The sequence below is a fragment of the Musa acuminata genome, chromosome BXJ3-1 (assembly GCF_036884655.1).
Source record: "Musa acuminata AAA Group cultivar baxijiao chromosome BXJ3-1, Cavendish_Baxijiao_AAA, whole genome shotgun sequence".
In the NCBI taxonomy this organism is placed as follows: Eukaryota; Viridiplantae; Streptophyta; class Magnoliopsida; order Zingiberales; family Musaceae; genus Musa; species Musa acuminata.
In genome coordinates this window covers 36,320,805-36,333,348 of record NC_088349.1, presented here as the reverse complement: position 1 = coordinate 36,333,348, position 12,544 = coordinate 36,320,805, and the positions used below count along the sequence as shown (strand labels likewise).

General features: G+C 38.0%; 1 protein-coding gene across 2 annotated transcripts in view; it reads left to right on the top strand.

Moving 5' to 3' along the window:
• The window catches only part of LOC103973982 (flowering time control protein FPA), a 32,275-nt gene extending 20,012 nt beyond the window's left edge, over positions 1-12,263 (top strand). Inside the window, exons 6-7 of one of the 2 annotated variants that reach the window (XR_001976538.2) lie at positions 10,220-10,413; positions 11,913-12,263. The gene's annotated coding sequence lies outside the window, so the exon portion shown is untranslated. The remainder of the gene's footprint in view (positions 1-10,219; positions 10,414-11,912) is intronic. The other variant, XM_009388688.3, reaches the window with a different exon arrangement.
• The last annotated feature ends 281 nt before the right edge of the window (positions 12,264-12,544 follow it).

Sequence of the window (12,544 nt, the reverse complement as noted above, 5' to 3'; positions counted from 1 at the left end):
GTTACTTACCTTGTAGTCGAAGCTCGTCAAAGCCCAATTCGCCGCTTCACCTTTGGAAGTTTTTGATTCATCCTTGGTTGCCTTCCTCTTCTTTGGCCTCTTCCTCCGTTCAAGTTCATTGTTTATTTTAGATTTTTGTTTAATGAACTTATTAAGAGTTAATGTTCGAAGTTCAAGTTCATCATTGTCCTCATCACTTGAGTCATCGCTCAAGTGGTATTCATTTGTCCGGAGTTCCAAATCCTTTCTGTTCTTTGGAAGGTGGTTCAAGTGTTCATTGTGTTCATTATGTGCATTGCGCACCATTTCATATATCATTAATGAGCCGATAAGTTCTTCAAGTGGAAAAATATTCAAATCTTTTGTTTCTTGTATTGCCGTTACTTTTGATTCCCAAGCTTTAGAAAGTGATCGTAAAACTTTACTAACAAGTTCAAAATTCGAGAAACATTTGCCAAGAGCTTGTAAACCATTGACGACATCCGTGAAATGGGTGTACATGTCAACAATGGTTTCGCTCAGTTTCATTTGAAAAAGCTCGAAATCATGCACTAAAATGTTGATTTTCGAATCTTTAACTCTAGAAGTGCCTTCGTGTGTGATTTCAAGAGTGTGCCATATGTCGAAAGCCGTTTCGCATAAAGAAACCCGATTGAACTCATTTTTGTCCAAAGCGCAAAATAAGGCATTCATAGCCTTTGCGTTTAAAGAAAACATCTTCTTCTCCAAATCATTCCATTGGTTCATTGGAAGAAAAGACATTTCAAATCCATTTTCAACTATGTGTCATAAATTCAAATCCAAAGAAAGTAAGAAAACTCTCATTCGAGTTTTCCAATAAGTGTAATCCGTCCCATTGAAAAAGGGAGGACAAATGAGAGAGTGACCCTCTTGAAAGCCGTAAAGAGCCATTTCTATTTGGGTGTTAAACCAAGGTAGAAAATCGTGGCTCTGATACCAATTGTTAGGATCGGAGCGGCACTAAGAGGGGGGGGTGAATTAGTGCAGCGGTGAAGTGCGATAAACTTTTCACGATTTAAATACTTTTCGGAAACTTCGTACGATAAAAGCAACGTTTTCGTTTAAAACCGTTTCGATTGCGTTTTAACTTGAAGAGATAAGTGAGACGAAGACAAAGCAGTATAGCGTTAAAGTGCAAATGGTTTGCAGTAATATAAATGACAATAAGTAAATGCAAACCAGAGATTACGCCGATTTTACAGTGGTTCGGTCAAATGACCTACATCCACTTGCGAGGCCCCTCTTCGATGAGGCTCCCACCTTCCACTAGCAAGTCTTTTGAAATGGAAGGGTAAATACCCCTCTTACAACTCTTTACAAGCGGTTCACACTCTTACAGATTTTCGAGAAGGAATGAGGTGAACACTAGCAAATTGAAAACAAGACCTTCTAAGACTTTTCTAAGACCTTTCTCTCAGTCAATTGCTGCTCAAAAAGTTATATTCTCAGCTGAGATTTGAGGGGTATTTATAGGCCTCAAGAGGATTCAAATTTGGGCTCCAAATTTGAATTCTCGTGGAGTTCCCGATGCTGGCGGTGCCACCGCCTGTCAATGGCGGTGCCACCGCTTGTCAGTGTCAGGCGCTGACAGTGCTGGGCGGTGCCACCGCCCAGCCCAAGCGGTGCTACCGCCCAGCTCTCGGGCACTGGGCGGTGCCACCGCCCAGCTCAGGCGGTGCTACCGCCCAGCTCTCGGGCACTAGGCGGTGGCACCGCCCAGCTCAGGCGGTGCCACCGCCTACAGTGTTTTCAGCCCACTAGTTGGGCTTCAATCTTGCCCCAAACTAGTCCGAACTTGGGCCCAATTGGCCCCTACTTGGGTTATAGGATTAACACCTAATCCTAACCCTAATTAACGTGCTAACTATGAATTTAAAGACATTTTCTAAGCTATTACAAAGTCCGTAAGTCAAGACTTCTTCCGGCGAGCTTCTGGTGAACTTCCGACAGTCTTCCGATAAACTCTCGGAAACCATTCTGCGGACTCCCGGCAAGCTCCTAGACTTCACGATTTGATCTTGGCGAGTTCCAACGAGCTTCTTCGTTTAGCTCCGATCTTTCTCGGTGAGCTCCGCGAACTTCCAACGAACCTTCCGGCGAGCTTCCGAAAAACCCTTCGGCAAGCTCCCTACTCATTCTCGGCTAGTTCCGGCAGCATTCCCGACGAACCTTCGGACTTCCGTCGAACTCTCGAACTCCCAATGAATCCTTCGCGCTTGACTCCGCACTTTGTTTCGCTTTATGTCTTTCTCATTATCATAGTTATTCCTGCACACACAAACTAAAACTCTACTCCGATCTAGACAATTATTACAATGCGAATCGACATTCCGTTGCCCGGCACGTCATTGGTTTGCGCTTCGTCCGATTCTTCAGTGCATCGTCCTCTCTTGCGGCTTGTTGCCCAATCGGCGGTTGACCTCCGCAACCCCGATATCCTTGGCGCAATTCCGCTCTCCTTGGCCCGATGCCCGATGTCCGAAGCCTTTTGCCGTCCAATATCCTGACGTGATCTCCTCCGGCGCAACGTCAATTCCTCCTGTGTTCATTGTCTAATCCTGATCGAGTAGACCTGCATCACTCAAAATGCAATTTAAATCATAAACACATATCAAGTGGTTTCATCATCAAAATACGAGATTCAACACCGTCGACTCCTCACACCTTGGCAACCGGGTATACTGGGAGTAGTCCGTTAGCATATCACTTTGCAAAAGAATGACATCGAAATACGGATATTGCACGGGCTTACTTGGAGAAGGCGGTCAAAATGATGAAGTGGGCATACTTGGGAAGGCGACCGCAGGAATTCAAAGTCGACGATTTGGTGTTGGTAAAGCTCCAACCACCATCACTCCAGTTCTTTAGGAACAAAGTACACAAAGGATTGGTGCGCAAGTATGAAGGGCCCTTCCCAATTATCAGTAGGGTGGGCAACGTCTCCTACAAGTTGCAGCTGCCGGCATGGCTCAAAATTCACAATGTTTTTCATGCCCGCAACTTGAAAGTCTATCATTCAGATCCGCAATATGCTTCCCGAAGTGTTTCAACTCAACTACCCCCCACCAAAGCCTTCTACGAAAAGCGAGTTGAAACCATTTTAGCGGATCGTAAGATAAAGCTACCCAATGGAGCTGAGCAGACTGAGTACTTGGTGAAGTGGCGAAAGCTTCCCCGAATCGAAGCTAGTTGGGAGCTCGAAGATGCCCTACGACATGAAGAAGCAGTCGTCAACAACTACCAACAAGCGTCGACGAGTGCGTTGACAGTTTAAGTGGGGGAGAATGTCACGAACGGTCATCGCGCACCCGCAACAACTTTGTTCAACGAATCGTTCGTCACTTTTGCATGCTTGTACAGAGACATGGCAGCATGTTTTGCCTTGGTTTTGTGTGTTTTTGCCTGGAAAATGTAAGCAACGATAGTTCGCAGTGCTACAGTGCGACCGCTCGCCGCGCCAGGCCGAACTGCCCCAAAATGGCTTTGTTTTCACGTGTCGCTGCTTGTTTTTTACAAACCGCAGCTGCATGCAAAACGTAAGCCATTTCAGCACCTTGGAACCCCTCGGGTGGCATAGGGTTGGATGGGGCTTCAGTATATTGTCGGGCGTTGAACAATCTTCACAAGTTCGCACGTTAACTTGATGGGAACTTGCCTTCGTGCCCGGCACCCGGTGAGCAGTTGTTTGTGGACTTGCAACTGTTCGTTCTACCTTCTAAAGTCCTTGTTTTCTCCTTCCTCTCTTTTCTCTCTTGCACTCAAGGTGCTCGCTGAATTGCTTGTAAAGCTTCTCTCTTCGTGAGACGTCGGGATTTGTCTATCGCTCGTTTTTAATCTAATCAACTTTCTGTTTTACAGGTCCTTTGGGACTTGTACAAGGTTGCAACTAGGTTGACCCTTTGCGGACGCATAGGTCGCAAGGGCGCCTCATGACTTAGGCAATCCTAGCTAAGTCCAAGGAGTTGGTGTAAGGGTGCTTCACGACTTAAGCAACTCTAGCTAAGTCCGTAACTTTGCCGTAAGGGTGCCTCACTACTTAGGCAATTCCAACTAAGTCTATGACAGGTCGGCACGAAATTGCAGTCCTTGAGGTTGAGTCACAAAAATAGCTTCTTTGCTCCTTGGGATAAGGTTGCTTGTATGATAAAGTTACGTATATTGCTCCTGTCCATATCCTTATTGCCCTTTTTATCTATTATCTCTTGTATGTAAGAATTAGAGTTAAATATTACTTAGTGACAACACTTCTTATCATATTTGAATAGATAAGAAACTAATATAGCTAAAGCTTGGATTCTTTGCTTAGATGTTGCTTAGATGTGGGGAGGTCAAATTTATGCTTTGACATTGATAACCAGGGAATAAAGGGAACTCAAGCAACAAATTACTTAAGACAATTGATGAATGTGAAAGCATAGATAAAAATGAGGATAAGGAAAATATCAATGATTTGGAGCTTGATAAACAATGAAGTGCATAAAAAATATAGCAAGTATTAAATTGCTCCTAGCAAGTTGATCACAATATCCTTTGGTCCAAAACAATATCTAACTACTAAACATGTGAACAAAAAGAGGTTCACTAAAGATAGCAACCAAAGCATAAAATGATTTGAATTACTAAATGCTTGGTGCATTTTACAAGTGTTTTTGTGTATGATCAATACTTATGATATCCTTTGACACAAAACACTACTCAAAGTAATAAACATGTGAACAAAAATTGGTTCATTAAGGAGGGCCAAATGATTAGTACTTAATGCTTGGTATTTTTACATATTTTTTGAATCATCGATGTTTGCTTTAAAATTCTAACAAGGCAGCAGAGTGATGTGTAGTCTTTCAGCATTCTGTGGGGAGGGGATTTGGTAAAGAACATGTCTTTTTTTCTTTTTAAAGGATTTGATAATGGTGAAAGAGAAATGAGAGAGGGAGGAGAAGATAATACCAAAGACTAATTTTGATTCCTTACCTGATTTCATAACAAATGCACTTTACACACGAATGATTGAGACATGATTGGGGGCCAAGTATCATATTCACCTTGGCACTTAAATCTCCACCTGATATGAACAATTTACACCTCATGCATAATTAGGAAAACAAAACTTCATAAATTCAGGCTAAATTTTGTAATTTAAATCCTTTTGTTGTATAGATCCCCAAGTAAAAGAATAAATAAATAAATGAAAAGAATACAATTTAGGAATTTATATGATATGATTTTAAAGCTAGACACTCACCCATCTTTGATTTCTGAAGAATTGTCACTTCCATTTTGTTTTTGGTGATATTTTTTCTTATTGATAAGATCTTTGATTGGGTTTTTCTTCATGGAAGAGTATCTTTAATCGATATTTTCTCATCCAGCCTCTGTAGTTCATCTTCTTTTTTATTATCCTTGGACAATCTTGGTAGATAATTTAAAAATGCATATGATGCTGTCACATGATAACTTGCTACAATTGCCAAAAGAAAACACATGTTGAGGTTTATCTTTTCTTGAAGAAACACCCAAATAATGAATAAGGGAACAAAAAGAAAAAAACAAAATGACTCCTGCTTTACTGGCCTTTGTATTTTTGTTTGATCATTGCATGTTTATTATGTACTTGCATACATATACAGTATAGAGAGGCTTTGAACATCATTATATTGGTCGGTATTGACCATTATTTACTGATCCAGTGTTGACCGATACTCAGTCTGAGTGTACCGTTTAGTAAGGTTGCCTTACAGAGAGCACCACTGGATAAGAGAACAAGTACTAGAATTTAGAATTTTTAATTGTTTTAACTTCTTAGATATGGGATTCGGATTTTAACACTTTCAATAGCTCCTAACCATCACTTCTCTTCTCTCTCCCCCATTGCCACCCTTGCTGCCATCTCCTCACATTGCTGTCATCACCTTTGCATCTGGCTTTTGGCATTGCTGCCGCCTTTTTATTCATCTCCTCACACCTTTCTTCATATTCTGCGGCCTACTCATGCTGCTGTTGTCATCTCTGTGTCATTGTTGCTTCCTCCTTTGGTACAAATTGCCTCCACCTCTGCCATCTGTACCTCCACCTCCTCTTTGTCTTCCCCTTTTAACTCTCTCCTCTGTCTGGCTGGTATTGATCCATATGATCTTTATTGTTATCTCTATATTTCAGAATTTTCTAGGCTTTATATTCCCTCTATGTGACAATTTTTTTTCTAGGCTTTATATTCCCTTGCATTTAATTTTATCGAATTTGATATGAATTGTTGCTTATTTTATGTTTATGTATCTATATGTGTTGTACTGGTAATTTTTTGAATGCATGTATTTAGTGGTGATAATAGATTCTGAAAAATTCTTGGTGGTTGCCCATCGTCTAAATGTTGAGGTATAATATTATTTATACCATTTATAGTAATACTGCCAATATGCAGAAAGTGTTTGATGTAGTATGAACTTAGGAGTGAAAATGAATTTAGGTATATATTTTAGACTGTGAGCCTGCTTAAACTTGTGCACTATTAAAATTAATCTTTGTCGAATATTTGCATGTGAGTTATACTTATTGTAACTCAGTGGGCAGTCATTACGAATACATAATAAAGGGTGTTTCAGTCTTAGATTATCCTAAGTGACAGTAGGAAAGATGATTTGAGGAAGAAAAAATAAGCATGTTGAACTTCTTGATTTCTCCAATTTGATGGTAGTTTAAGTGCTTGTTATCTTATATCTTCTGATGTATTATTTGTTCTTGGAAAGAATATTTTTGTTGATTGTTTTTGTGTTTTACATAATTAGCTTGGAATGAAGAGAGATGTTGATGTCTTGAGAGCTTCTTGGTAACTTGTATTTTGGTTGATGTGTAAGATACAGTTATTGCTAACTTTGTGAACAAATGGAGTTTTTCATTCAGCTTTCTTCATGTGCCCTTTTTATTTCTAACTTTATGGACAAACGGGGTTCTTCGTTCAGCTTTCTTCATGTGCCCTCTAAAAGCCATCTCAAAGGATTTGAGGGCTGGAATTATATGTTTCCCTCTACCTATTATCTTCCTGTTAACTTCTCTTGCAATTTGTGGTTTTGTTTGAATACTCAAACAAACTGAAAATGGGATTTTTCATTCAGCTTTCTTCATGTGCCCTCTAAAAGCCATCTCAAAGGACTTGAGGACTGCAATTATACGTTTCCCTCTGTCTATTATCTTCCTGTTAAATTCTCTTGCAATTTGTGGTTTGTTTGAATACTCAAACAAGCGTGTTTTCCAGTTATCCTAGTAGTATGTCTCTGTAAATTAAAATTGAGAAGGCTTTATTGAATCTTAGCGTAATTTCAGCCTCATGACTGTATGTCAACATATCAGAATCCGTTTCTGCATGGTGCCAACTGCCAACTTACTAGCCAAGTTCACAAAACAACTTAGTGATTTTGGTCTTAGCTTTTATCTTGTCTTTTATATACTTTTTATTGTAGGATTTAATCATGAAACTTTTCACTTGATATTGGCGAACCATGTTGTTTAAAATATCTAAACTCGAGTTACTAGGTACATGAGATAAATTCTAGCTTTTACACTATAACGTACCATTTGTGCTATCTAAGAATTGCAATTTCGGTTTATACCGATGTACTGCTTGGTATAGTATATACCGAGGCATACCGACGATACGTCAGGGTGTACAATAATAAAAAAAATTCAAAAATACTTGAAAAATAGAAAAAAGTCATATTAGGGTTTTTAAGTTAGAAATAAATATAAATTTAGTATAATTTCAATAAAATAATATAAATTAGGAAAGAATAGTGTCATATATCTTTTTCTGACTTTGAGGAGTACCTTTGTGGTATGTTCTAGATCGTCCTTCCGTTAATATTGAATTATCTACAAAGAAATTATTTGAATTGTTATAGTATTTCTTGTGCAACTTAAACTTTAAGATTACAATTAGTGATTTAAAAAGCACTAGGTGCCAAAAGACGTCAAGGTCCAAAAATGCCCGAGGCACTTGCTCGAGCGAAGCAAGGCATTAAAATATAAAAATATATAATATAATTAATAAATATAATTATTTAAATAAAAATATGATATTAAATTGAGAAAATCTAAAGTACAAAATCACAATGTCACATTAACAAAAATTCTTAAATTCAAAATAATAACAATAATTTTAAATAAATAAAAATATTGTTACTAGTATATAGTTAACAATATACTTTTAATATAGTGTTAACAGTATACTATCGAGTTGATGTGAGAAGAGTGAGTAAGAGTAAGACTGAGGTTGTTGACTGAGAGCAGCGGGAGCAGCGAGCAACGATAGTGGCAGCGGCAAGCAGCGATGGTGGCGGTGGCAACGGAGAGTAGTGACAACGGAGAGAGGCAATGGCAGCAATTGCTGCTCGGTGCCGCTGTCGGTGTCGCCACGCGCCTCTCCCGCTCCCGCTCCTGCTGTCGTTGCCGCTGCTCGCCGCTGCCGTTGCGACTGTCGCCGCTCGCCGCTCTCGCTGTTGCTGCTCACTTTTACCGCTGTCACTGCACCCTCGGTCTTCCCTTACACCCTCTTCCTTCTCCTCTTTCGAAAGTATACTGTTAACAGTATACTGTATATTGTTAACAATAACAGTAATGTATTTGTATTTATTAGATTAATAATATATTATTTTGATTTTAATACTGTTAAATAATTATATTTTTTAATTATATTATATATTTTAATATTTTCGCGCCTCGCTTTGCTTGGGCGAGCGCCTAGCGCCTCGGGCGTTTTTGGACCTTGGTGCCTAGCGCTTTTTAAATCACTGAGATTAAGATTCTTTTTCCAACCCATGCTTGGCTAAGCTACAATGTTTAGGGACACATTGAGTTGCTGGATGATCCATAGTAACCAGTCTTAGGGTATATGTTAATTATTTGCTAAAACAATTAAGCGACAAGCTCTGATTTTTTAGCTCTCCCTATTTTTCTGCACCTCTTTTTATATCCATCTGGTTTATTTTTGTAGATCTCTCTGTTATATCCATCTAATTGAAACTGTTTCTTCACAGTATTTATTTCATTTTTTGACCTAGCTAACATATGTTTTCTCATCTTTAATCAGTCTCATGGTTGCTGATAAAGTTTGGCGAAAATCATTTCCCGTTTCAATTATTGTTTTCTAGGTATCTTGTACTTTGGGAAAGATGTTGACTTTGCATTTGTTTGTTTTAAGGTCCAAAATCATTCATTCTAAATGCTTGGTCCCATTGTCTGATGGGGTTTGATATCTATAAGACATGCAAATCTTATGTACAAGTTGGGATAAGTATATTGTTGTAATTTTTTTAAGATTATGCTGCCTGGCACTAGATGTATTAGACACAAATAAACAAATAAACATATAATATAGGAATAGAGTTCAATGCTAGATGCCATGATAATTTTTGGTAGCTAAGACTTCTAAATTTTCCTAAATTATCTATGCATTTCAGCCTAGAATTACAATCATCTACAAAAGCCGGTAAGACTTGGTTTGCTTAGAACCGGAGTCTTAGACAAGTTGAAGGTCATTGATTAGAACATCCATTCAGGCTAGTTGAGGGTATATGATGCCAAGAGTTCATGATTGCAATCGAGCTTGTCAACTGCTGCAGCGCTAAGTAAATTTAGAGGAGTTTTAACTCGAATGCTGTCTTCACATTTTTCTACATTGTTAAGAGCTGAGAAATTTGCTGAATTTTTATATGATTGACTATCAGAATCATCTATAATTGCAATATGTTGCACAAATTTTCTATTTAGGATGGTTGAACCATCATGCTGTCTTGAGGAATGCTTACTAGTTTGCCCATTTGGCAGTCTGAGCTTTTATATAAGTTCTGGAAGTATTCTAATAATTTTATGAGCAAAATTAGTTCTGGAAATGACCTATATAAATCAAAATGTAGATACTGGCATAATTGACAGTCAATTGTTTTATGTGAGTTTTATTAGCAAAATTAGTTCTGGAAATATTCTAATAGTTTTATATACGTTCTGGAAGTGACCTATATCAATCAAAATATAGATACTGGCATAATTAGTTATGTGAGTTTGGAGCATATAATTTTTTCGTGGTGTATATTATGCTTGTTATTGTATACATAGTGCAGCTGCGTTTATATAGAGGTGATATTTATTTCCTCGGAGTTAGATGAGTGGAATAATGGCAAGCATTGTCTAATTTGATTGTGATTTTTAGTCATCTATGATTGTGGAGATGGAGCCTAAATTCAGGTCAAAGGACTGGAAGTAGATTAAAGCCTTCAGGAATCTGTTTGGAGTCTGCACTCTGGGATTTTAGTTACTTGTGGGAGCTGCTTTGAGTCACCTATTTGTTTCTCGCTGCAAGTTGCTGCCATAAAGGTGGCTAAGTGGAGATGGGATCTCAAAAAGGTTAGGACAGCTAAGATGGTGACAATGCAAATGCCTGACATTATGATAAGCTCTCTAGGTTTCTTGAAACTGAAATTTGAACTTCTAAAATTAGGATAAGATTTTGGAGAAGATTGTGTAGGAAGTGGACTTGGTTGAATTATCTTACGCTTGAAACGCGTTTACTACTGTTTGTTGTTTGTGCAATTATATTGGCACACTTTGATAACAGAATATGCTCAGAAGAATTAAACTGATATTGCTTGTGTGGTCTTTGATAGATTTGGAAATTTATTATATATATATTATATATATTTATTTATATGTAAAGTGGTTGTAGAAAACCTTGTTACAATTTAGTTATACTACAGTTGGATATGGCAAGATAAAAGGTTATACAATTGGAGGTAAAAATCAAATAGTTCTCTTGTAAATAAAACCACATGCATACTTTGTAATTTTTTCTTTTTTCCATAAAAAAAGGTTTATCAAATTGCTCATTTCATACTACATAATTTGAGTTGAAATTGGTTTATACAGCAAGAATTAGGGATTCTCTAATAGACTAGGGAAGTTGGTATGTTTTTCCTACTAAAATATTTCTCATGGCATCATCTGAGAATTGCATGCTAGTAATCAGTGTAAGCACCTATTTTGCCTGTTATTATACGAGACTTTTTCATTGTGTGTGTATTCATAACCAAGCTTTTCATCACTGCAGTTCGTCTGTTTGTTATGCAGTGCCAGCATTTTGATGTTAATAGCAGCGAGGCTTTCTTTTCATGATTTAGTCTTACGCTAAGAGATTGTTAAATGGGGTAGAATTACTCTGTTGTTTCTATAATTCCGCTTCAAGTTCCGAAGGCCATAACTCAAATTGTGTATTCCAACTCCAAGATCAGCCCTGCAGTCTCGATATTTGCCTCAGCCTTGTTTCCACATTATCTATAAATGTTCTATTACGTGCGTTGCAATGGAGTAATATCTAGTGTGCATCTTGGAACATACGATTCGGTTTTCGTTTCGGATACAAGACAGTTCCCTTGCCATCTATTTTTTGAGGCTCCTTAAGCTATGATTGCCTAGCTAATTTGGTATTGATCTTTGTAATGTTGGCTTCATTTCTCGGACAAACAAACTAAACCAAACCCTGGGATTAGGGGATTAAAAGGTGTTAGTTAAACGCAATAATGTTGTGTTTATGGGCGGATAAACTTGAGAAGGTTGTACTCGGCGGTCAGCATGCCCGTGTACTCTTTATCGTCTTTGATCCTTGGTTCTGCTGAGTTATCTGTGCGACTCGCAATCATTCATGGTTGCAAATAATTAAACATGAGCCTTAAAAAGGTTAATCAAGATGATAAAGTGATACTGTTGCTTGCATAAATAGTCGCCCTTATAAAAGCTCTATAAGAATTAATGTGGCACAGTTTCGTCCCTTGTCCTACTACAAATGTGGCTTCCTACTACAAATGTGGCTTCTACCGCTTCTTAATTAATTTCTTGTTTCCTTGCTGTAGGTGGATATGTGGATCGCTAGCTGTCCTCCCATACTCGGCACAGCAAATCTGCGACATTGGCGAAAACATGGGGAGTTTTTCCAATTGGTTTGGTCGGACGGAAAAATAGGTGGAGATATGTAGTCTCGTCTCACAATGACAGGTTAAAGGCCAAGTGTAATTAATGTAATCTCTTCCGCCTGCTCTCTCTTAGAAGAAGACATTTTGTGTTTCTTATTCTTGCCTGTGGCACTCGCTGGCACTTCGCTGGAAGTCATATGTAATTTGTTGTTTGTGCAACCATACGGGATGCCACGAGCATGCCTACTTATGAAGGAATCTAGTCATATATAATTACTTATTTTTCTCCAATCATTTTTCTCTTTAATTCCCACTATCATTATCTTCCATTTTCCTCGGGCTACAGCAGACAGGTGATGACAATCTTAGCCACATATTTATATGTATGTATGTATGTATGTATGTATGTATATATATGTATATAAATATAAATATAAATATTTATATGTATACATATTTATATATATATATATATATACATATATATGTATATTTATATATATATATATATACATATATGTACAGTAGAAATAAACTGGTTAAACAGCTTTTCCTCTTTCTTTGATGAAGTC